The 21,390-nt window shown below is 43.9% G+C and overlaps 1 long non-coding RNA gene across 2 annotated transcripts; it reads left to right on the top strand.

Annotated features, from left to right (window-relative positions):
* The first annotated feature begins 2,403 nt into the window (after positions 1 to 2,403).
* On the top strand, positions 2,404 to 19,196 carry LOC123331188. Of its 2 annotated transcripts, none has more exons than XR_006547710.2 (6): positions 2,404 to 4,775; positions 6,474 to 6,538; positions 7,377 to 7,512; positions 8,090 to 8,261; positions 14,036 to 14,161; positions 18,562 to 19,196. It is a non-coding gene; the product is annotated as an uncharacterized LOC123331188 (long non-coding RNA). The 2 variants fall into 2 exon arrangements; XR_006547709.2 differs by lacking the exon at positions 18,562 to 19,196 and adding an exon at positions 16,515 to 17,239 and having other exon boundaries at positions 2,405 to 4,775.
* The last annotated feature ends 2,194 nt before the right edge of the window (positions 19,197 to 21,390 follow it).

The following is a 21,390-nucleotide window of genomic DNA, read 5'->3' on the forward strand; positions in this document are numbered from 1 at the left end:
CAAGCTACAAGCTTCTCTAGCCAGTCAACGATTGAGCCAGAAGTCGACCCTCACCACCAACGTTTAGCTTCAGGATGCTCAGTTTCCTCTACAGACCAGGGCTCACATTTGTGTCAGGTATTTTAGAAAGATCTCCACCAAAATGATTTGAAATCAAAAGATTTTACCTCTCAAAGGCTTATCTCTTACTCTCATCCATGCTGGATTACTGTGTCTATTTATATGCACATTTTTATATACATGAATATTTTACTTCTGTCTTCCCTTAATTATTTATTTGATATTTTAAAATCTTTATTAGATGCTTCTAGCACATCAGTGTGCCTTCTTTGAAGGATCCAACCCACATTTGGATGTATAAGGATATAGAAGGATCCCTTGGCTCTATAGTCCCATCATACTCAAATACATATTCGTGGGCAGCATTGAATTTTAAGCCCTTCACATTCATAGATCACAATGGAGGAGTTTATGATTTTCATCCCTTCTCCATGCAAATGCCGGGATGCTCTTCCTTCTAACTAGCATTTGGAATGAGAAACATGAGTGGAATTCTTTTTTTTTCTCTCATGTTCTCTTGGAGAATATAAGGAGAAATGATGGAAATGAAGGCTCAGAGATTCTGTATCTCAACATACAAAATTGTCCACCCTTGGTACTTTCAGCCTTGGGGCATGGAACAGACCTGGCCAGAATGGCCCCAGCTAACAGGAAGGAATGGAAGAAGCTCTCAACAGCTCTTGTCAAGATCTAAAAGGGTGAATTTGTTCTCCATCTGTGATAAGATGAGGTCTCATTTCAGGTTCATAGTTTCTTTAAAATTTGAACAAGGTGACCTTTAGAAGATCCAGGACTTCTTCCTCTGAACCTTCCCAAACTGCACGTTGTCTTTAAGAATCAGGTCAAGGATGACCTCCTTCCCATATAACTGACCCCATGGGAATCCATCTATTTCGCAGTCCTTCCAATGGACACCTTGTCAATCAGCTGCATGCATTTTCTGTAAGTAGCTGTAGATTATCTTTCAGCTACCTCAGATGTAGATGCTATTTTGTGTATGAGTCAAATAGTCCTGAGGGCAAATAATCCTTCTTAGTTACTGATTGTTATAATAATTCATACAACTTTATGTTTAAAAACACATGATGTGAATAAGAAGGACATAAAGTTGTGTCCTCTATGCAAATATCATCCTTCTGACTTGCCCCTAGGATACTTGAAATTTCTACGAGTAGTCATTAAGAGATTTCTGACCTAAGGCATTGATCTTTACTGGGAGAAAGGACATAATTGTGAACTATACATATTCATTCAGTTAATTACTCAAAGATTTCTACTGTGCAGTTCTTGTACAAGGCATACACACTGCTGGGTGACGTGGGGTGTGATGCAAAGTGACTCCATTGCCTTTGCAATCCAGGAGTGTGGTTGTCATCTCTCGTTCTCACCAATATCTGGTTCTCTTCACCTTGGGGGTGGGGTGGGGGGCACGTGGTGGGGTGGGTGGGGGGCACGTGGTGGGGTGGGTGGGGGGGCACGTGGTGGGGTGGGTTGCATCTGCTGCCTCCTTGTCTTGGGGGCAGGGCATGTGACGAATTTGTTAATGAGTTGTGACAAGTAGTCCTGTGTGTTACTTCCAGGTTGGAGCACTTACATGCTAATGTGAGACCCTCTTTATGCCTGGTGACAAGCAGAGTGTGAGGTGGTAGCTGCTCCATTAACCTGGCCCCTGAGTGACTGCCATTAGCTGAACCCATCAGTGATGGAAGTCAAAACGAAGACACGAGGAAGACAAAAGCCTTTCCTGTCAAAAACCTTGGGGGTCATTGATGCTGCAGCATGGCCTCGCCTCCTTTGATTGATACAGGAAGCTTATCCTTGTAAGACAGGAACAAAATGTGAGCATAAGTGACTGTAATACAAGGAAGAAAGTTCTAAGGAAGACATAGCAGAATTCTTACAGGAGAGATGTCTCAATGTGTAGACTCTCAGTGGAAGCCCAAGGAAAGAAGTGGGCTAGGAACAGTTTAGAGAAAAACAGCGATTCAGAAAAGAGTCTTCCAGAAACTGTTTGAGCCCAGGTCTGCAGGGAGAGCAAACATTCATAGAATGTTCATAGAGAACAATTCAGATTGAATCACAACTTACACTACTAATAACAAGCTGCCCTTTATCCTGCACATTCACCATGCGCCTGGTTATGTGCTAAGTGGTTTGAGTTCATTATTGAACTGACCTGCTTGATGTCCCTGGAGGTAGGTACTACCTCCATCCTAATTCTGTGGTTGAGGAAGCCGAGGCTCTGGTGGGTCTTGTAAATTGCTTGAGGTCCCACAGCCAGCTGGTCTCACTGCAGAGACTCAAATCCCAGCCTGACCGCCCAAGGACCCTGCTCTCAGCCACAGGGCTGTTCTGTTTCTCAAAGGAGGCATCTTAGTGGTTGAATCCGGGGGTGGGGAGGAATCTAGAGTTGTGTATTGTTAGCAAGACTCAGTTTATCTGTTAATGCAGCTGCAGCGCTGCTACCGTGCAGGAAGTGAGCCTGTCCAGGATGGGAGCCGGGAGGTGAGCTGTGCTGGGGGGACGCCAGGTGCAGAGGCAGAGTGTGGGCCCATGAGGGGGCGCCGTGCGCCTTCAGACTACAAGGTTGCGGTTGGCCTTTGTTTTCCAAGACCCTCCTGAAGTCTAAAACTTCTAGAAGACACTGCAGGAAACAGCTCTGCCTCCAGGTGTCTTGAAAACTGAGTTTCCTTTCACCGACCTTCACTCTACCCTGGTCCTCCCTTTATTTTTATGACCATCTCCCGTCCCATCTACCGGTTTTAGACATGAAATTTCCATGAGACATTTGACCCTTCAGTTTGGGTTTTAAAAGCCAGCCAGCAGTAATTTCCAGCTGCAATTTTTGAATCAACTCCAGCTAGACAGATGTAACTTCTCTTCTGGGCCTCTTCATATACCCCAGAATAACTCACCACCATCAATTTCACCTCCACAATTTGGCTTATGCTTTTTTTCTCTGCTGACCCAAGTCCTCCTTCTTGGTTAAGGATGCATCTCTCAATTCAGAACTCTACAGCATCTCTCCTTTCTTGGTCAACAATCTCCTCTCCTTCAAACAGACCCTAAGCTCCTTGAGGGCAGGCACCACGCCTTCTGCTTCACTCGCAGAACTTTATACAGTCCTGGGGATATGCCAAGGGCTCAGTAAAGGCCTCAGCTGCCCCAAGGGCATTTGTTTCCATCCTTTCTGATCCCATGGACTGCCATATTCTTCTTCTTACTTTTCTGTGTAACCAGTAAAACACTGTAACATCTGAATCAGCTCATTTGAACCCCTCTTGCTTTGGGGCCATTGAGTTTGAAGGCCTTTAAGTCAGTCATGGGTCTGGGCTACAGCTTCATAATTCTCTAGCTAAGGTAGCTTGGGGGAATCACTTGAATGGTCATCTCAGTTCTCACATCTGCAAAATGAGAAGATAGTGATGGCAACCATGTTCTATGCGAGGATGGATGATATACAAAATATCTGGCATGTGACACAGGTTGGATATCCTGGGTTTTTTTTTTTAACCCTCCTCCCTTCTTCTATTACACTTTCAAGTCTCACTGGAAGGAACTTGTTTCTTCCTCATCCACTAAATCTAAATCCACCTCTCCTTCCTCCTGCTGAGTTCCTTTTTTTTTTTTTTTTGCCTGTTTAAACTCAGCATCTCTGCATCTCAGCATCCTGGGAAGAGGGCCTGGCTGGATTTCTAAGGAAGGTTGTGGCCACAGGCAGACAGCTCGGTGTGGAGCCAGACGCAGCTCAGTTCCATCGGTGCCCAGCCCTGGGTTCCTGTGCTCCCGGAAACATTATCAAGTTGCAGGGAATTTGGTAGCACTAATCAAACATTTGCTGTGCATCACCTGTAACTGGTGTGTACTTTAAGATAAGGTCTGGCTTCAGATTGGAGGCTGGTGATTAGAGCAGTAAATTAGCCCCACTTTGTGGTTGCAGGTTTTCTTGGCCCACGTAGCACATTGGAGCAGATTTCAGAGTGCAGATGTTTTTCTGCTTTCCCTTTCATCTCTAAGGAGAACAATGACAATATCCTGATGTTCCCCTGCCATCCGATTATTCCCATTTTGCTTCTGTGCTTTAGCTCACCAGTCACAAAAGGCAGGCAAAGCTTGTTGGTCATCTTTGCTTCAAGGTGCCATCATGGTGGTATGTATGTGGTTTTTCAGCTGAGTGAGACCATAGTGAAGGTCTTACTCAAATCATAAGGGAGCTTTCACCTTTACTTGAGGATAATTGGCCATTTGGATTTAATCCCATAGGTCAGTCTCACCCCAGCACCCACACAAGTACACACACCTGCCAAGGTCCTCAGTTTCCTGGTGCTTTTCCACTTGAGCATGAGCTGCAAGGCCGGTCAGCCATAGGGCAAATGGCTGGGCAGCTGAGGGGTGGACAGAGCACCTCGTGGGGGCAATTGGGTCCATACCACCCAGCAGAGGGCAGCAGTGCCTAAGAGTCGATCCTAAATCCATCCATTTACTCAGACACAGGCCAAAGCAGGCTGGGGGTGACTTTGGAGCATCCTTGGCAGCCCCATGAGAGTGGGGGATATTTCCTTTGTGAAGCCTGTTGGCTGATTCCATACTGAGGAGCATAGAAATCCTAGGGCCACAAAGCCCTCTAGAGAGCAAGGTTTGTTCCTGAATTCCCAGGCTGGTCCTGGAAGTGTCCACACTGCTTTTCGTATTGAAGGTGAAATCAGCTGCTGGAGGTAGGGTCAGTATGTCTCAGTCAGCAGAGAAGGTCTACGAGGCTCCTTCAAGATATGACTCCTCTCTTGTGCAGTGGGTCAAGGCCCAGTGGTTTAAGAGGCAAAGGCTTCGGGTCTCAGCCCTCTCGTTTTCAAACAAATGTCATTTGCATCCAATCTCCACCTCTCTATGTAATGCCCATGCTAGCATGTCTTGTAGATAGATTCTTTTCCACCTCTACTCAACCCATAAAGTCTCTCTAAATTTGTTCATTTTCTGGGAATTTACCCTTGATATTGGTCCTTGTCTTCATATCTACCCTGCAGAAGAATCTCAGATTAAACTCTTTCACCCTTCTCACCTCACCTCACTGTAAGATGCTCCTTGGGGTTGCAGGGAAGAGATGGGCCCTGAAGTGGAGAAAATTAGCCCAGGAAAGCAGAGCCTAGGGCAGCCACCCAAGAATATTTTTCAGAGTGGTCTTCTCTAGACTCCAGCAAGGATAGTGATTTAGACGGTTTGGATTATAGGACAACTTGGGATAAGATTAAGCCTGGATTGAAGGTCTAAACTGGATCAAGAACATCATAAGGGTCTGAACTGCTGGAGGCTGACTCCCAGGAGACTGGGGGAAGTAGAGAAAGCAAGAGAAGTGTGAGTGTAACAAATGCAAATCTTGCCCAGACCAGTTTTGTTTAGGGCCACAAGGGAAACTAGAGAAAAGGCTCCTGCACTGGCTGAAATAGCTTTTTATTGGACGACTGCTAAGCTCATTTCACCTCTCAGCCTCTGGGATTCCATGAGCTGGATGAAGTTTTGAAGCATCATTGGCTGAAATAGCTTCTGTGTGGTCACTGTGTTTTGCACTGGAGCTGAGCTGTTTCAATATACAACAAACTAGTTTCTTCTATTTTCCACAGACAGTCTGCACTGTCTGAAAGTAGCTTTTTATTGGGCGACTGCTAAGCTCATTTCACCTCTCAGCCTCTGGGATTCCATGAGCTGGATGAAGTTTTGAAGCATCATTGGCTGAAATAGCTTCTGTGTGGTCACTGTGTTTTGCACTGGAGCTGCGCTGTTTCAATATACAACAAACTAGTTTCTTCTATTTTCTGCAGACAGTCTGCACTGACCTCCCAGGGGCTTCTGGGAGCTGCATGGCATTATGGGAAAAGCAATAAACTTGGAATCAGGAGACCTGGGTCTTAGTCCTAGTTTTCTTGGGCAAGTCACTTTCCCTCTCTAGTTTGCAATTTACTCTTCTGTCAAAAAAAGACATTGGAATACATCAGGGAAGGCAAGTGTATAGCACAAATGGAGCTAGGCAGTTCATGCCTATAGCACATAAGGCTAAGAGATCATCTTTTCTACTGAATTAGACTCAGAATCCTTTCCAACGTAGCATTTGAAACAGCCATTATTGACCAAATAGAGTTCTTTCTTGAGGCTAAAACTGCTTGCCGCCACTGGTTTAGATAATTTTAAAGGTTCTTGCAGTTCTAAACTAAGCTTTATGCAAGACTGTAGTGGCCTTCAAAAAAAGAAAAAACTGATATCTAGCAGTGCTTTTCAAAAGAACCACATGAATTTAAAAAGGAATGTCTGAAAATATTGGTGTTATTTAATCAATTAGAAGTCTTTGAGAAGTGCCTACCAAGTGCCTAGAACTTTCATAAGTTCTTTACAAAGCGATTTGATCTAAAATACTTGTATTTCAGGGGCTAATCACACCTGACTTAAACTCCAAATCATAAGGGAATATGGTTCCTTCCAATAATGCAAGGTAGGTAATCACTTAGTCTCCAGGTGGGAAAAATGGGTTGGGGAGACATAATATAGCCGCTAGGAGAATGGAGCTACTAGTAGCTAGTAACACAGTGGCTAGAATTGTGGAGAATATGGGAGATGTAACACAGTAGCTAGGTGTTTTGCAAACCAAGCCATATAGATTAACTCTAGCAAAAAAAAAAATTTTTTTTTATTTGCAAGAAGTCTTCCCTTAACGTTTCAGGTAGAATGAAACCCCACTCTTCTTGACACCCATTGTACTACTCAATATATTCCACCATGTACTATCTTTCCCTTAAAAAGTACAAGCTCTTTGAAGGTAGAACTTGCGTTTAATTCTCCTCTATATCCCCAGCACTGAGCACCAGTATTATGCCCAAATGTTACATGAGTTGAGTTAAAATCACAGTTTTTGTCTCCAGCCAGTCTGCACCTTAAAGAATTTATAGTCCATGTTATTAGATTCCTAAAAAGTTATGCCCGAGACACATTGCAGAAGAAAAAATAAAATATTGACATGAAGGTTGAAATCCCTGTTGGTTCAGGTAAGGATCTAAAAGCAAAGGAAACAGATTAGATCCAGCCCTGTGTCTTTGTGGCTTACATAGTTTTAGATGACCCCAATCAAGAGATCACAGAAAACTAAACTCAGGAGGTATTTCATTACCTGATCCTTAACTTAACTATAAAGAGGCTTGGTCAAGAATATGTCTCCAATGATGTTTTGATTATAAGAATGTAATTATTTATTAACCAAATATATACCAAACTTCACTATCCAACTGCACTATGTGATAAGATGATCTCAGGCCTGCTTGATTCTGCTTCACCAGAGAGATCAACTCCAGCTGGTAGAGGAGATAATTCACTGCCCAGTAAGTACAGACTGGCTGCCTTCATCTGTGGTGGGAGGTTTATCAGAAGAGTTCAAGAGCAGCTTCCACAGAGGGCTCAACTATAAAGCTACAGGTAAGATTTTTCTTCTCGGGGGTGATGGCCTACGAGGGCCCAATAAAACTCAGGAATGTTTGCAGGTCATAGATCGAGGAGCCCAGAGCTGAGCAAGGCAGCCCCGTAGTTAGAAAGCAACCATAGAGTTGACAAAGCATTTCCACACACCTGAGCACTTTTGATCCCTGACCACAATGGTAAGAGTTATTATTTCTATTTTCTAGATGAGGTAACTGATATGTAAGGAGGTTAACAAACAGTTAAATTAACTTTGAGAAAGAAAAAAAGAGAAGGCCCTGACATCTGAAAGCTGGCCTGGCCCTCACAGCTAGGTCATGTTATTCTCCTGATGGATATAAACAATCTTGCTGAACACTAACCTCAGACAAGGTTATTCTGAGACCATGATAAAATGAGACAAAGCAAGGGTATTTTATTATTTTATCTAAACAAGCAAAAACAAGGCCACCATGCCACCCACAAATACTGAAAACCCACTTAGAATGAGTGACATCTACTTCTTTACAAGTAATTCTCACTATACATGAGATTTATTAAGATACCCAGTCATAGACTTTTCCCCTCTTTCTGACAGCACCCAAAGTGGAGCAAACCTTCATTTCCTTGGACCCTGTCTCAAATCATCCAGCCAAGGCCGAGATGCTACGAACGGTTCTCTCCAGCACCCTTTCCTGAGATACCACTTCACCATGATGTGCATCCTTGCTTGATTGAAAGAGTAATAACCCCAACATGTTCAACTACAGGTGTGAGCCTGGTGGTCTTTGGCTGGAGGATATTGACAATTTCCATAAGGTTAAGTGGGTTGCCATGATCACACAGGTGTTAAGGGTGGTCTTGTTCTTTCCTGGGCACTAGACCATTGAGCAAGGTTAACCCCATCAGCAGCATATGCGAGAGGCCTGGAGATTACAGTGGCAGCTACCAGGAGATAATTGAAGGGCACTGGGGGTTTACTGGAGACTAAATCATCTTAATATTTCCTTTTCAGTCTTCAGTTCAATTTTTCAAATCCCTTTCACGTCTAACTTTCTTATTTAAGCCATATATTAATGTGCTATTTGGCAGGTGGGATGGAAAGTGGTTTGCATATGGTCTCCTAGCTAGTTAGCAGAGAGCTCCTTTCCTTACCTACCACATACTCCTACCAGTCCCTGAGTAAAATGGAATACCTGCTTAACATTCTTTTTGGCCATGGTCAAGTCCTATGATAACTGAAAAATCAGAGGATGAGAGACTTGGGGGAGGTGAGTTTATCTAAAATGGGCATGAATTTTTAACAAAATTCTACACTTAGTGTAAGCAAATAATTACCAAGCTTCACAAAATTTGATGTACTCATAGGCTTCTTTAAGAGATGGATGGGACTCAGATCATAGAAGGTAACAGTTGAGATAGAGCATAAATAAGGTATTTTGTTCAGGTCTGGGAATCACATTTTAGAGGATCAGTGGGTAGCATGTTTGCAGCACATTTAGAGGTGGGTAATGATTGTGAAGAATAGCTTTGAAACCAGGTCACAGGAAGAATGGTTGAGGCAATGGGGGCAGGGAACGGAGAATAGTTCACATGGTGGAGACGTGTCTTCAGACATGGGAAGGCCATCACATGGAAGAGAAAATAGATTTTCACTGTGTTACTTTGGAGGCAGAATTAGGACCAGTGGGTGGAATTTATAAGAAGCCAACTTTTGGCTCAATATGGGAAGTGCCTTTTTAACATAGAGAACTGTCCAACAATGTAGATGTCAGCAAGCTTACTATTCTTGAGGGAATTAAAGTAGAAGCTGGAAGGGATTTTGTCAAGGACGCCTGAGAGCTGGTCTTGCACTGGGTAGAAGTTTGTGTCTGTGACACCTGAGGTTATTCCAGCTAGAATATGCCCATCTGGGTTATTCTAGGCACTAGATGGGATGGGGGGAGGGGTGAAGAATTCAAGGATTAATACAGTGCAGTAACTTTACTATCTTGTGTTTTTGTGTAATCTTTTGCTACCTTGGATTTTAATTTGATTAGCTCTTTTGTCAGGTATCATCTCCCCATCAGATTTATTTGATAAAATTGTATTACACACTGATGTTTTCCAGGCCCTGTGAATACCTTGGTAAAAACAAACAAACAAACAAACAATGGCATGGACCCTTCTCCTAGAGTTTCATCAGGATCTTAAACTTGAAAGCCTTAACTGTATATTCATTAACTCTTTACCTCCCAAAGAGCATCAGTAAAATGTCAGTCCATAAATGTGACTGCACGTGCAAGAATAAACAAGAATTCAGGACAATTGATGTCCAACTCCAGAAACCTGCTGAGTCACCTGCTTCTATCATGTCATCTCAGAATTTTTAAGGAGAAAACTACTTCCAGAAGTCTTTGAAGTCAGTTTTCACTAGATATAGGGGATGGCCATCCAAGTTCAGGTTTAAATGTTTTAACTGCTCTGTAGCTCACAGAGTGTTCTCAAGAAGTAGTTCTCAGGACGTTTTACTCTGGAGATGAGGAATAAAGGACACTGTCATCAGACCTCTTTATCAGTATTTCAGTTCAGTTCAATTCAATTCACTTTTAATAAGAGCCTTTAAGGCAATGTATTACATCCTCCAGAGAATTCAGAAACAAATAAGATGTAGTCCCAGTCTTAGGAGCTTACTTTCTGGTTTGGAGCCTGCTGATAAATAATTGTAAATTTAAAGTAAAACATCTAAGTGACTTAGGGAAGAAACAAAGAGATGGAAATTACACTAGTTTTAGGGTTTAAGGAAGGAACGGCAATTTCAAGGGAATTTTGAAGGATACATACATTTTTACAGTAATTGTAGGGGGAGAATATTTTAGGAAGACAGATGAGCTTGAGAAAGCCACTGAGATGGGAGTGTGTGGAATGTCTGTGGAAAACAGTCAAGATCTTTGTAATTGGGAGGCTGAGTAAACAGCGCTTGTGTGCTCACTCAGCTGTGTCTGACTCTTTGCGACCCCATGGACTGTAGCCCACCATGCTCCTCTGTCCATGGAATTTTCCAGGCAAGAATACTAGAGCAGGTTGCCATTTCCTCTTCCAGGGGATCTTCCTGACCCAGGGATCAAACCCACGTCTTCTGCATCCCCTGCACCGAGGTAGATTTTTTACCACTGTGCCACCTGGGAAGCCCCTGAATAGGTAGTGGTGGTGATTTTGTCGTTAAGTTGCGTCCGACTCTTGTGACCCCGTGGACTGTAGCCTGCCAGGCTGAATAGGTAGTGGTGGGAGGTAAAAGCCAGAGGATGAGGCCATAGAAGACAGAGACTTGGGCCCCCGACCAAGGGTTTCTTTTAAGTTTTGTAGGTAAAGGAGAATCATGGAAAGCTTTTATGCAGTGAAGAGGGATAATCAGAGCCATAACAAAGAAAAGGTGCAACTGGCAGCTTTGTATGGATTGAAAGTGAGAGTGACAAGGCAGGTGTCTAAGAGGGAGAAAAGAGCCAGATGAAAGGACGGGCGCATGAAGTGGAAAGAAAGAGAGGAATCTGAGCCGAGATGCTGAGGAGGGGGAATCTACAAAGTTTAAGCTTTGGAATAAATGTGGTGAGGAAGGAAAGGGAAGGATGGTGGCGGGGGAAGGCTCGGGATAAGAGCAAATAGGAAGGGCTGTATTTTAGACAGCGGTTTTAGGTGCTGCTAAGACTCCAGGCTGACCGTTTAGTTGGCAGTTGATTCGAAGCCAGTGTCCAAAGCTTGGGAGAGGACTTGGGATTAGTATCAGGAATTTGCAAGTCATCTGGGTAGAAGCCAATATTATATAAAAAAAGATGCAATCATCCAGGGATTGAGGTAAAGATTCTCAGTGATTTGGGGGAATGTCTGTGTTTAGGGATGAGAAGGTAGTAAAAAACAAACAAAAAAGATGGAAAGTGAGGTTTGTGATAAAAAAAAGTTGAGCAGATGACAGTAACCAGAAGAGACATTTCAAGAAAGGCAGGTTGGTGGTCAGTAGTTCCAACCAGAAATAGCTCTGAGGTTTGGCAGTTACTGATGTTCTCGAGTTCTTTAGAAAATAGCATCAGCACCTAGGGGAGGAAGCAGCCAGATTGCATGGGGCTGTTCGCGCAGTGGATCCAGTGACAGGAGTCACATTTCCAAGGAGTAAGAAAGTGAAGGAACATTTTGAGGATAACATGAGTGACACAGTGTTTTATTAAAATAGGACACATTTTTTAGGGAACAGTGTATACAGAGGAGAAGCTAAACATATAAGCAAGAGTTGTAGAGGTTTCTTACTGAACTGATGATCAGGAATCAGGTATGAGGCTGCTGCTCCTCTTCCACAGGTAACTGGCTTGTACACCTAGCTCTGAAGCCCTGTTGCAGGTGGCTCATGCATCCTTTGCTCTTGGGATGCTCCCACCCTGTGCCCACCCACATACTGCCACTGAGAATTGTCTTTAAACGTCCCCTCTGTCAGGGACTTCCCTGGTGGCTCAGATGGTAAAGCATCTGCCTACAATGTGGGAGACCCAGATTTGATCCCTGGGTTGGGAAGATCCCCTAGAGAAGGAAATACCAACCCACTCCAGTACTCTTGCCTGGAAAATTCCATGGATGGGGGGTCTGGTAGGCTGTCCACAGGGTCGCAGAGTTGGACACGACTGAGTGATTTCACTCACTCACTCACTGGCAAGAATCTCTCTGTTCTCTGAATCTCTGTTGCATCAACTATATAGCTGGCCAGTTTAGCCTGAAATGATTTTCTTTACTGAATGTGTTTTTGTTTCCAACTGGACTGGTGAGGGTTAGAAAAAGTTTTATACTTCCTTTGATTTTTAGTAACTCCTCACAGAATGTGAGCACACAGCAGGTGCTCAATAAGATCTTAGACTCATAGAGTTAAGTTGAGAAAGTGCAACTACCTCATTTCCCTGATGCAGAAACTGAAGTGTGCAGAGGTTTTTATGACTTCATTTACTTACTCTGTCTGAGCATGTTTTTGTGGCAGATACTGAGCAAAGTGCTCAAGGTTTCAGGAGACAAAAAGATTCATAATCTAGCCTGGAAGAGAGACATGTAGACAGCTCAGCAAAGTATAAATTGTACAAAGGAAAGGGTGGTTTGTACAATCTGAAAAATGAGGCATGCATGCATGCTAAGTATCTTCAGTCATGTCCGACCCTATGGACTGTAGCCCATCAGGCTCCTCTGTCCGTGGGGATTCTCCAGGCCAGAATACTGGAGTGGGTTGCCGCGCCCTCCTCAAGGGGATCTTTCTGACCCAAGGATATAACCCTCGTCTCTTGTAAGTCTCCTGTGTTGGCAGGCTGGTTCTTTACCACTAGCGCCATCTGGGAAGCCCCAAACATGAGGAGAGGCTCTTAATTCAATCTGAGTAGTGAGGTCAAGTCCAGAAAATGCATCAGAGGGGAGCAGCAGTTTGCCCTGTGCCTTAAATATGGAGAACTTAAGGCTTGCTAGTGTCCCTGCTGGGGTGTGGCCCAAACCTCCCAGACCACACTGGCTCTCTTCCTCCCTGGGCAATGGTTAAGTGTCTGACTGAGCAACCAGTGGTTCTGTCCCTGGCCACAGTTTCCCACCCTGCCCAGGCCAGGTATGTGAACAGGGACTGCTGCTTGTCAGAAATTTGGGTGATAGAAGGAGCTTCTAAGGAAGGGGAAGAGAATGATGGAAGTGCCTAAGATTGGCAAGAGAGCCTGGGATAAAAGGGAAGGGGTTAAGAAAATGTGGTTATGGATTACTCACAAAGCCTGTCCTACACTTCCCCAGAGCTGGTGGTTCAGCAGCACTTTTAAAACTGAAGTTGTGTGTGTATGCGTGTTTAAGACTCTTTCTACTTCAACAGCAAAGGACTCAGCCCTATCCAAGGGCTGTATCTTTTGGTTAGCTCACAAATGACATGTTATTTGGGACCAGATGTTTTTGATCCGAGTTCCCCAGTTTTCTGCCTTGCAGTCCCTGGAAGTTGGTTCTCTAGATTAGAAGTCCAGATCAGCAAGAGGAGCTCAATCAAGAGAAAGAGAAGGCAGAGGAGGGAGAGCTAAAGACAATTCCACACGGAATTGCACATGGAAGACTGCATTTTAGAAACAAAAGCCTGATCAGCAGGAGGTGATGTTGATCCATTGTTGGCATCTCAAGAAGGGCTGAGGCTGGGAATCTGCCACTGGCTTTTGACCACTGACAGCACAGGACGCCCATGTAGGGGCTGCCACATGTCTCTCAACTTCCAACTCCTCATCCTTAATGTGAGAGGTGGTTGGGGAGTGTAGGGATCAAATAGTCTCTGAGATCCTTTCCAACTCTGGTGGTCTCCAGATTTCTAATTGGAACCCCAGGAAGAAAGCAGTTTGTCAGTCTCTCTTTTCACCTCAAGAGGAGTCAGAAAATATTTGGCTCTGGCTCATTAGCATGGGAAGTGGTGGCCCACAAACATCACAGTCGAGATATTAATAGATTATTCCAAATGTTATATTTGCATAGACGCACCACTCATTATGCAGATTGCCAATTATGAACTGTTTGTTCTTTCTTTCAGGGGAGAAGTTTATTTGCAAACTGCATGAGGTGACTTTGGGCAGCACGGAAACAAGGCATCACCCAGGAGTTCTGTGCACAGGGCACTCTGCGATGACCCGCGCTTGACAAGCTCTTAAAGAGCCAGGTGAAGTTTGCCAATGAATGCCAGCTAGAAAGGCGATGAGAAGGAAATCCGTGATGGAATTTAAGGACAAGGGCTGAGTTAAGAAGGTCTTGAGATTAGAGGGATTAGACGCCTAGTGGTAGTGGCACTGGTCGTAAAGAACCCGTCTGCCAGTGCAGGAGACCGAAGAGATGCAGATTCGATCCCTGGGTTGGGAAAGTCCCCTGAAGGAGGGCATGGCAACCCACTCCAGTATTCTTGCCTGGAAAATCCCCATGGACAGAGCAAACTGGTGGGCTACCATCCATTGGGTCGCAAAGAGTTGGACATGACTAAAGCGACTTAGCATGCACAAGTGAAAGAGAAGTAGGTTTGCTCTAAATTCCCTGGGTTAGGAAAACCCCTGGAGGAAGAAATGGCAACCCATTCCAGTATTCTTGTGTGGATAATCCCATAGACAGAGGAGGCTGATGGGCTACAATCCACTGGGTCACAAAGAGTTGGACATGACCAAGTGACTAACACACACATATGCAGGCACAACCCCAAATGGGCTCAGTCCTTTTGGGCCACAGGACTTCTCCTGATGGAGCTGGGCAAGGATCAGGTCCCCTTCTCACATGTCAAAAAACTCCAGATTTTATAATCACCTGCAACTTATTGAACACTAATCTGTAGGGGTACTGTCTGAAGTCATTTACTTGGGTTATCTCATTGAACTGTGTAGCTATTAGGTGATAGGGAAGCTTAGAGAATTTACATTTGCTCCTATGCTGACTGGTATTTGATCACAGGCTATCTGATCCCAGAGCCTGTGCCCTTAGCCACTACACTTCTATATTCTACTCTTCCTTGCACACTTAATAATTTGATCATGGGTCATTTTTCTCAGGGCCATATATAAACCCGAGACAGAATTCTGAGGGCATTAAGATATAGGAGCATCTAATATAGTATCCCAATTGTCCTCTATTAGACTTCAGCATTCCACTTAAGCCTCTAAATCTGAGAGTTGCCTGGAATTGGCTCCAGAGGGAGCATGCAGGTGATTAATGAGTTTTTAAGAGGGGAAATGAGGGAGGAATGGAAGAACTGTTTGCCATGAAGAAAAAGAGGCTGAGAAGGTGACTGTAGCTAACGTTGGAATGAATAAAATCATAGACTCTTGGAAGAAGAAGAAAGTTTGGAAGTCACCTTATCTGATGTCATACACAGTGCAGGAACTGGAGAGCTCTGAGCTGAATAATGTAAATGTGCAAAGAGGTGGGAAAGTCTGTTTTCTCCTTATAGGAAGTCAGGGAGGGTTGAAATCAGTTAATGTCTTCACTGACTGTATATGTATGTGCCCAAACCTGGGCAGGATGTCATAGGGCACACACAGTCTGTTTTGAGAGATGAACTGGTATAGTTGGGTTTCAAGACCTAAACATGAAATAGACTTCACAAGAGAGTCTACTAGTGACAGAAGTATAGTCTGGAGCTATTCTGTCTAAGCTGATGACCACTAGCCACGTGTGTCTATAGAGCATTTGAAATCCGACTAGTTCAAATTGTGCTATAAATTTAAAGCTAAATACTGGATTTCAAAGATTAGATTCAATAAATATTATTAAATTTAATTTTATCTCTTTTAAGCTTTCTTATATGTGGCTACTAGAAAATTTAAAATGACATAGGCGGCTCAAATTATATCTCTATTGGACGGTGCTGATCTAGATTAGATACCAGCTGTCTAGGGTATAGTTAGTCCATGGACAAATAGAAGAGGCCTCACCTAGGAACTTGTCAGAAATGCAGCCCCCACTCCCGATTCTGATTTCACTGAGTCAGAATCTGCATGCTATAGAACCCCATACTTGATTTGTATGCACACTGGAGTTTGAGAAGCCCTAGACACTACCAGTGTTCCACATTTCCTTTGTGGGTTGATCTTTTCAAGTATTCACACTTCAACAAAGTTAGTTCTGAGAAGCACTACCTGAATGACCAAGAATAAGGTCCTTCCTGAGTCTATACCTTAGATTATTCACCTATAATGAAAAATCAGCTGCAGTAGATGCTCTTAAAATCATCTGCAGCCCTGTCTATAATTATAGTGCAAAAGTTTTATTATCTGCTAGAAGTTAATTGTCCACTATAACATTTAATTTTAGAATCTCTGGTTCCTAAAGTCTTACTTAAGAAGATAGTAAAAGAAAAGCGAAAGTCACCCAGGCTCAGTTGTGTCTGACTCTTTGTGACCCCATGGATTGTAGCCCGCCAGGCTCCTCTGTCCATGAAATTCTCCAGGCAAGAATATTGGAGTTGGGTAGCCGTTCCCTTCTCCAGGGGATCTTCCAGATCCAGAGATTGAACCCAGTCTCTTACATTGCAGGCAGATTCTTTACTGTCTGAGCCACCAGGGAAGCCCATCTAAGAAGATAATATTCTTCCCATCTCTTCAAGAACATTTGTTAACTGTGTATCAGTTAAACCTGTCTCATGTCCTTTAAAAAACTTCATTTCAATATTCATGCTTATCAATGAATTTACTTGTAAAGCAAGCACCAAATATATGCATTGAGTAAAGAAAACAGTCAGATTCAAAGGTATCCATTATTTACAACTGAACATCTTCTCTGGGCTAGATCTGCAAAACGAGCATTTATTGACTCTCAGAAGATAGACAGTAAGCAAACATTATGGGAAGCAGAAGAACACAAGGGTAACAAGAGAGTATCTCAAATCAGAAGGACTGGGATTTGTATCCAGGTTCTGCCTATATATGTAATTATAGATAAGTCCTTTGACCTAGCTAAGCCTCATTTTGTTTCTCTGAAAAGGATTAAATAATGTCACTATTTATTCGTTCAATAAATTGTATAAGGGTTAAGTTGTTTTAGTATAGTTTTAGTGCTTAATAGATATTGGTTATTATTATTATCATTAATAGTCGAGACTAATATAGAGTGTGACCAGGTAGGATAAGTGTGAAAAGAGCCTTAGGACAGGAGCTACTAATTATAGTTGAACATCACAACAGGGTTTCCCTGGTGGCTCAGTCGGTAAAGAATCTGCCTGCAGTGTGGGAGACTTCTGCTTGATCCCTGGGTTAGGAAGTTCCCCTGGAGGAGGGTATGGCAACCCATTCCAGTTTTCTTGTCTGGAGAATCCCCATAGTCAGAGGAGCCTGGCAGGCTACAGTCCATGGGGTCACAAAGAATCAGACACGAGCGACTAAGCACACATCACATCAGAGAGGTGTAACCTGCAGTTATCTCACAAGTACTCTAAGACTTGGAGACATGGGTGAGATGTGGAATACAAAAGTCCTCGATGTGTCTGGAGAATGGGAGAGAGGCTAGCTTTGTGAACCCAAGTGGACAGGTGGAATTATGGTTGTAAAGGAAGATTGGGTCATCCTTGGTTGTGGAAACATGTAGGAGAGGTATTTCAGGGCTACGAGATAAAAAAATTGGAACTGGCAATGAGAAAATGGGTGTCTAACTGCCCAAACTGAATGCAGAGTCCCTTTACCTTTGTGGCTGTTGTTTTGCTTTGGGGACGACAGCTTATTCCGTCAGCCCATCTCTCTGGCCTGTCCTCCCCCACCCAGCCACTGGCAGTCATTTCTCACTCCCACGCTGACATTTCCCTGAGACTCATTTCATGCTATTTCTTCATGGGGGCATCTGGGCTGACAATGCAAAGAGCCTTTTCCCACAGAATTGAGAGGAATTTCTGATTATGCGCAGGGATGTTGGCCACCGTGAGGTCTTGCACTGTTTCCATCCAGCCTCCCGCGATGATGGCGTTCCCCTCTCCCCTTCCCACTCCATCCCCGCTTTCTCCCTGGGAAATTTTTGCTCCCTCTGGGAATGATTTCTCAAGATACTCGCCTGTTTCCAAGCTTCTCTCTCTCCAGCCAGACTGATGGGCCCCACGCAAAGCGTGCTCTTTTTGGGGACCGGCTTGTGAGCCCTGCAAACACTTCGTTGGTGGCTACCCTGTCATTTCCATATCTGGAACTCTGTGCCTGACAGAAAAGGTTGAGTGAACACACATATATTTTGGGTCTTTCTTCAGAAAAGTTCTTTTGAATATGCAGAACAAAGTGAGGGCTACATTTATCTCTGACCTTTTCCGGCTCTTTCTTGCATCTGTTAAGGGAAAAACAGTCCTCTGAGCTCCTCAGCCTCCCCTCCCTGGGCGCAGATAATAGAGTTGCCTGCATTCACTTCGTCACCAGCTCTCATTCCTCAGGCCTGCCGGAATCTTTCCCCATGGCTGATTCTCCTTGGGGTTTGGGGGTCCAGGGAAAATAAAATGGGTTCCTTGGGGAGCACTGAGGTGGGGGCTCCTGCCATAGGTTCAGCCTTTAAATCTTTTTTCCATGAAGCCAACTGACCCCCCCTTGCTAACTCTTGTGTGTTTCCTAGCAGAGTCCTCTCTGATCTGGACAAAGAATGTGTCTCCAGAACAGGGAAGGAAAAGATGGAGAAAGCATCAGTTCACTCTCCACAGACCAATCAGAGGAAAACTCAGTCCACAGAGTTTTACCAACAGGGGGACCCAGGGGGATCTCTTGAGGAAAGAGCCACCTCTACACATTCTTGCCATTTCTTATCACTTCCAAGGGGAACAGCTATTACATAGGAGAAAGAATGCTTGGACTTTGTTATCAGGAGTCTTGGGTTTGATTCTTATCAAGCCTTTTACAAGGTCACACAGTGGACTGTAAGCTTCACAAAGAGTCCTGGTATCTTCTCAGCTTCCCCTTGTATCTTAGAGCTTAGCCCTGTGCCAGCTGCATGGTAGGTACTTACTCATGAAACATGATCTACAGCAAGTTCATACATAAGATATATGTATACACACATACACACATACTCATAGCTTTGCTTACACTATTAAAATAGATTAAATGAATGCACTATGAACAATGTAGTACAATAATGATTCTAACATGAAACTAAGCTTACCCTCCACTAGAACTCTATCATTCAGTCAATCAATCCATACATGAAATACTCATCTTGGATTCTTGAGATTTCAGCATTAAATGTATGATATCTCTTTGGTATGAAGCCTTATGTTTTCCTAATGTGCTGTGCCTAGTTGCTCAGTCGTGTCCAACTCTTTGCAACCCCATGGACTGTAGCCTGCCAAGCTCCTCTGTCCATGGGATTCTTCAGGCAAGAATACTGGAGTGGGTTGCCATGCCCTCCTCCAGGGGTCTTCCCAATCCAGGGATCGAACTCAGGTTCGATTGAAGCATAGGAGGCCCAAAACTGTCTTAGGTTCAACATTTGCTCAGTTTCATGTATTCTTAAGTGGAGGTAATAAACCCAACTTCCAACTGCTTGACAAGGGAAAGATTATAAAAGTCATGTGCCTAATGCGACAGGAAATATGCTATGGATCCTCCCTTCAATCTCACCATAGACACAATCAACTCCACAATCAACTCCATCTCAGTCAGACTCCTCATGGCTGAAACCCAGAAAAAAGCTAACAATGACTCCAAGGGACCAAGATTTCTCAGCTCCCAGTAAGCAAGGAGGCTATCTTAAGTATTCTACTATTTTAAGTATTATCTTTTCCCTCCCACACTCCCAATGAAAACAAAACTCAATAGCAACAAGCCAAAGTACACAATTAAAGGCAATGGATAACTATAAGTGTGGGGATAGTACTCTTTTGGGAGGCCTTGCTCATTAACACTGCATATAAGATCTGCAAAAATTCTTCAGGGCCTTTTATTCAAGTTAAGAGTTAGGGTTAAGGAAGCATGTGTCTCTCCATCCCTCCCAAGTTCAATTTGCTGGCAGGATGTGTCTGTGTCCCTGACCTCCTGGATCCCCACCATATGAGTGAAAAATGGCAGTGCACAGAGCTCCAAGGGGACATACAGGATCACAGCCATCTAGATATTTCTGATCTGAGGTGTCAATCAGCGAGCTTAAGATTTGCCACTGATTAATCAGAAAGAATATTAAGCCTTTAGTGTCTTTCTCTAGACAAAGACCTGCCACTTTGCTCTGATTACAATTCTTCAACAGGGAGCCAGAAGTAATTTGAGCCAAGATAGCCTCTGATAGCTGGAGAAGGGAATGGCAACCCACTCCAGTATTCTTGCCTGGAGAATCCGATGGACAGAGGAGCTGGAGGCTACAGTCCATGGGGTAGCAAAGAGTCAGACACAACAAAAGCAACTGAGCACAGAGCATAGCCTCTGATAGCAGTGGCCCTGGGAAGAGGAAAAGCTGATGAACCCATTCAGTGGGTGGGTGGGGAAAGAAAGCTCTGATGTGCTGGTTTCCTTGGTGTAAATACTTTCATCATGGCCAACTTCAAGCTGTCGATGTGAAGCTGGAGAAAGATGAACATACTTGGCTTGGTATGAGCCAGCTCTAGCACACCACTGGGAGGGTGACCTTTGCAAGGCCACAGGGTCACTAAAATGTCAAACCACAGAGTGGTGACGTGATGTTCCAGCCTGCTTGCTCCCTGATTGGTCAGCTTGTCATTTAAAATGGAAAGAAGGTAAACCTTTTTCTTAAAAAATTATTTATTAAAACTTTTTTGAAGGAAAGGCAGACTGCCATATGCGGCACATCATTTGGATGTGTCTGGAGCCTTGGAAGCCTGACTACCTACATTCTCCTACAAAAGGACTTCAAGAACTTGTCTGGAGTTTCTAGCCAGGGAGCACAGTTACTTGTCTACCCTTAACCGAAGAACTGTCCTCCTCTTATCAGGGAAAGTCGGCCTCTTTGACGGAGCACGCGGTTTTGGGAGGGACACACATAGAGCACTAAGGGAGGGAGGGAAGGGACACTACCTAGACAACCAGATTAACTGAATCAACCCTGAAGACCCATGGGGTGACAGGTGCTGCAGCCAGATCACCCTCAGCCAAGGATGCTAATTTTTCACACACAGATTCCATGCCAGGTTCAGCTGGTTTCTGAGACCCCAAAATCAAAAAGAAGAATATATTGAAGGAAAGGGCCTCATTCTCCCTATATCCTATAGAAAACTTTGTTTTGTCTTATATATGTGAAATCTTGGGGAATTTTCCCCAAACACATAGCTACCGCCTTGTTCTGGGACCTCAGTCAAGTCATTTTCCTTTCCTGGGTTGTTGTTTTTGCATCTGTAAAATATGGAGGGTGCATTACAGTATCTCCCAAGTCTCTCATAGTTCTAACGTTCCTCAATCCAAACCTGAAAACCCCAAAGCTATGAATCCAAGATATAAAAGACAA

This window comes from Bubalus bubalis, chromosome 22, assembly GCF_019923935.1.
Source record: "Bubalus bubalis isolate 160015118507 breed Murrah chromosome 22, NDDB_SH_1, whole genome shotgun sequence".
Taxonomy (NCBI): domain Eukaryota; kingdom Metazoa; phylum Chordata; class Mammalia; order Artiodactyla; family Bovidae; genus Bubalus; species Bubalus bubalis.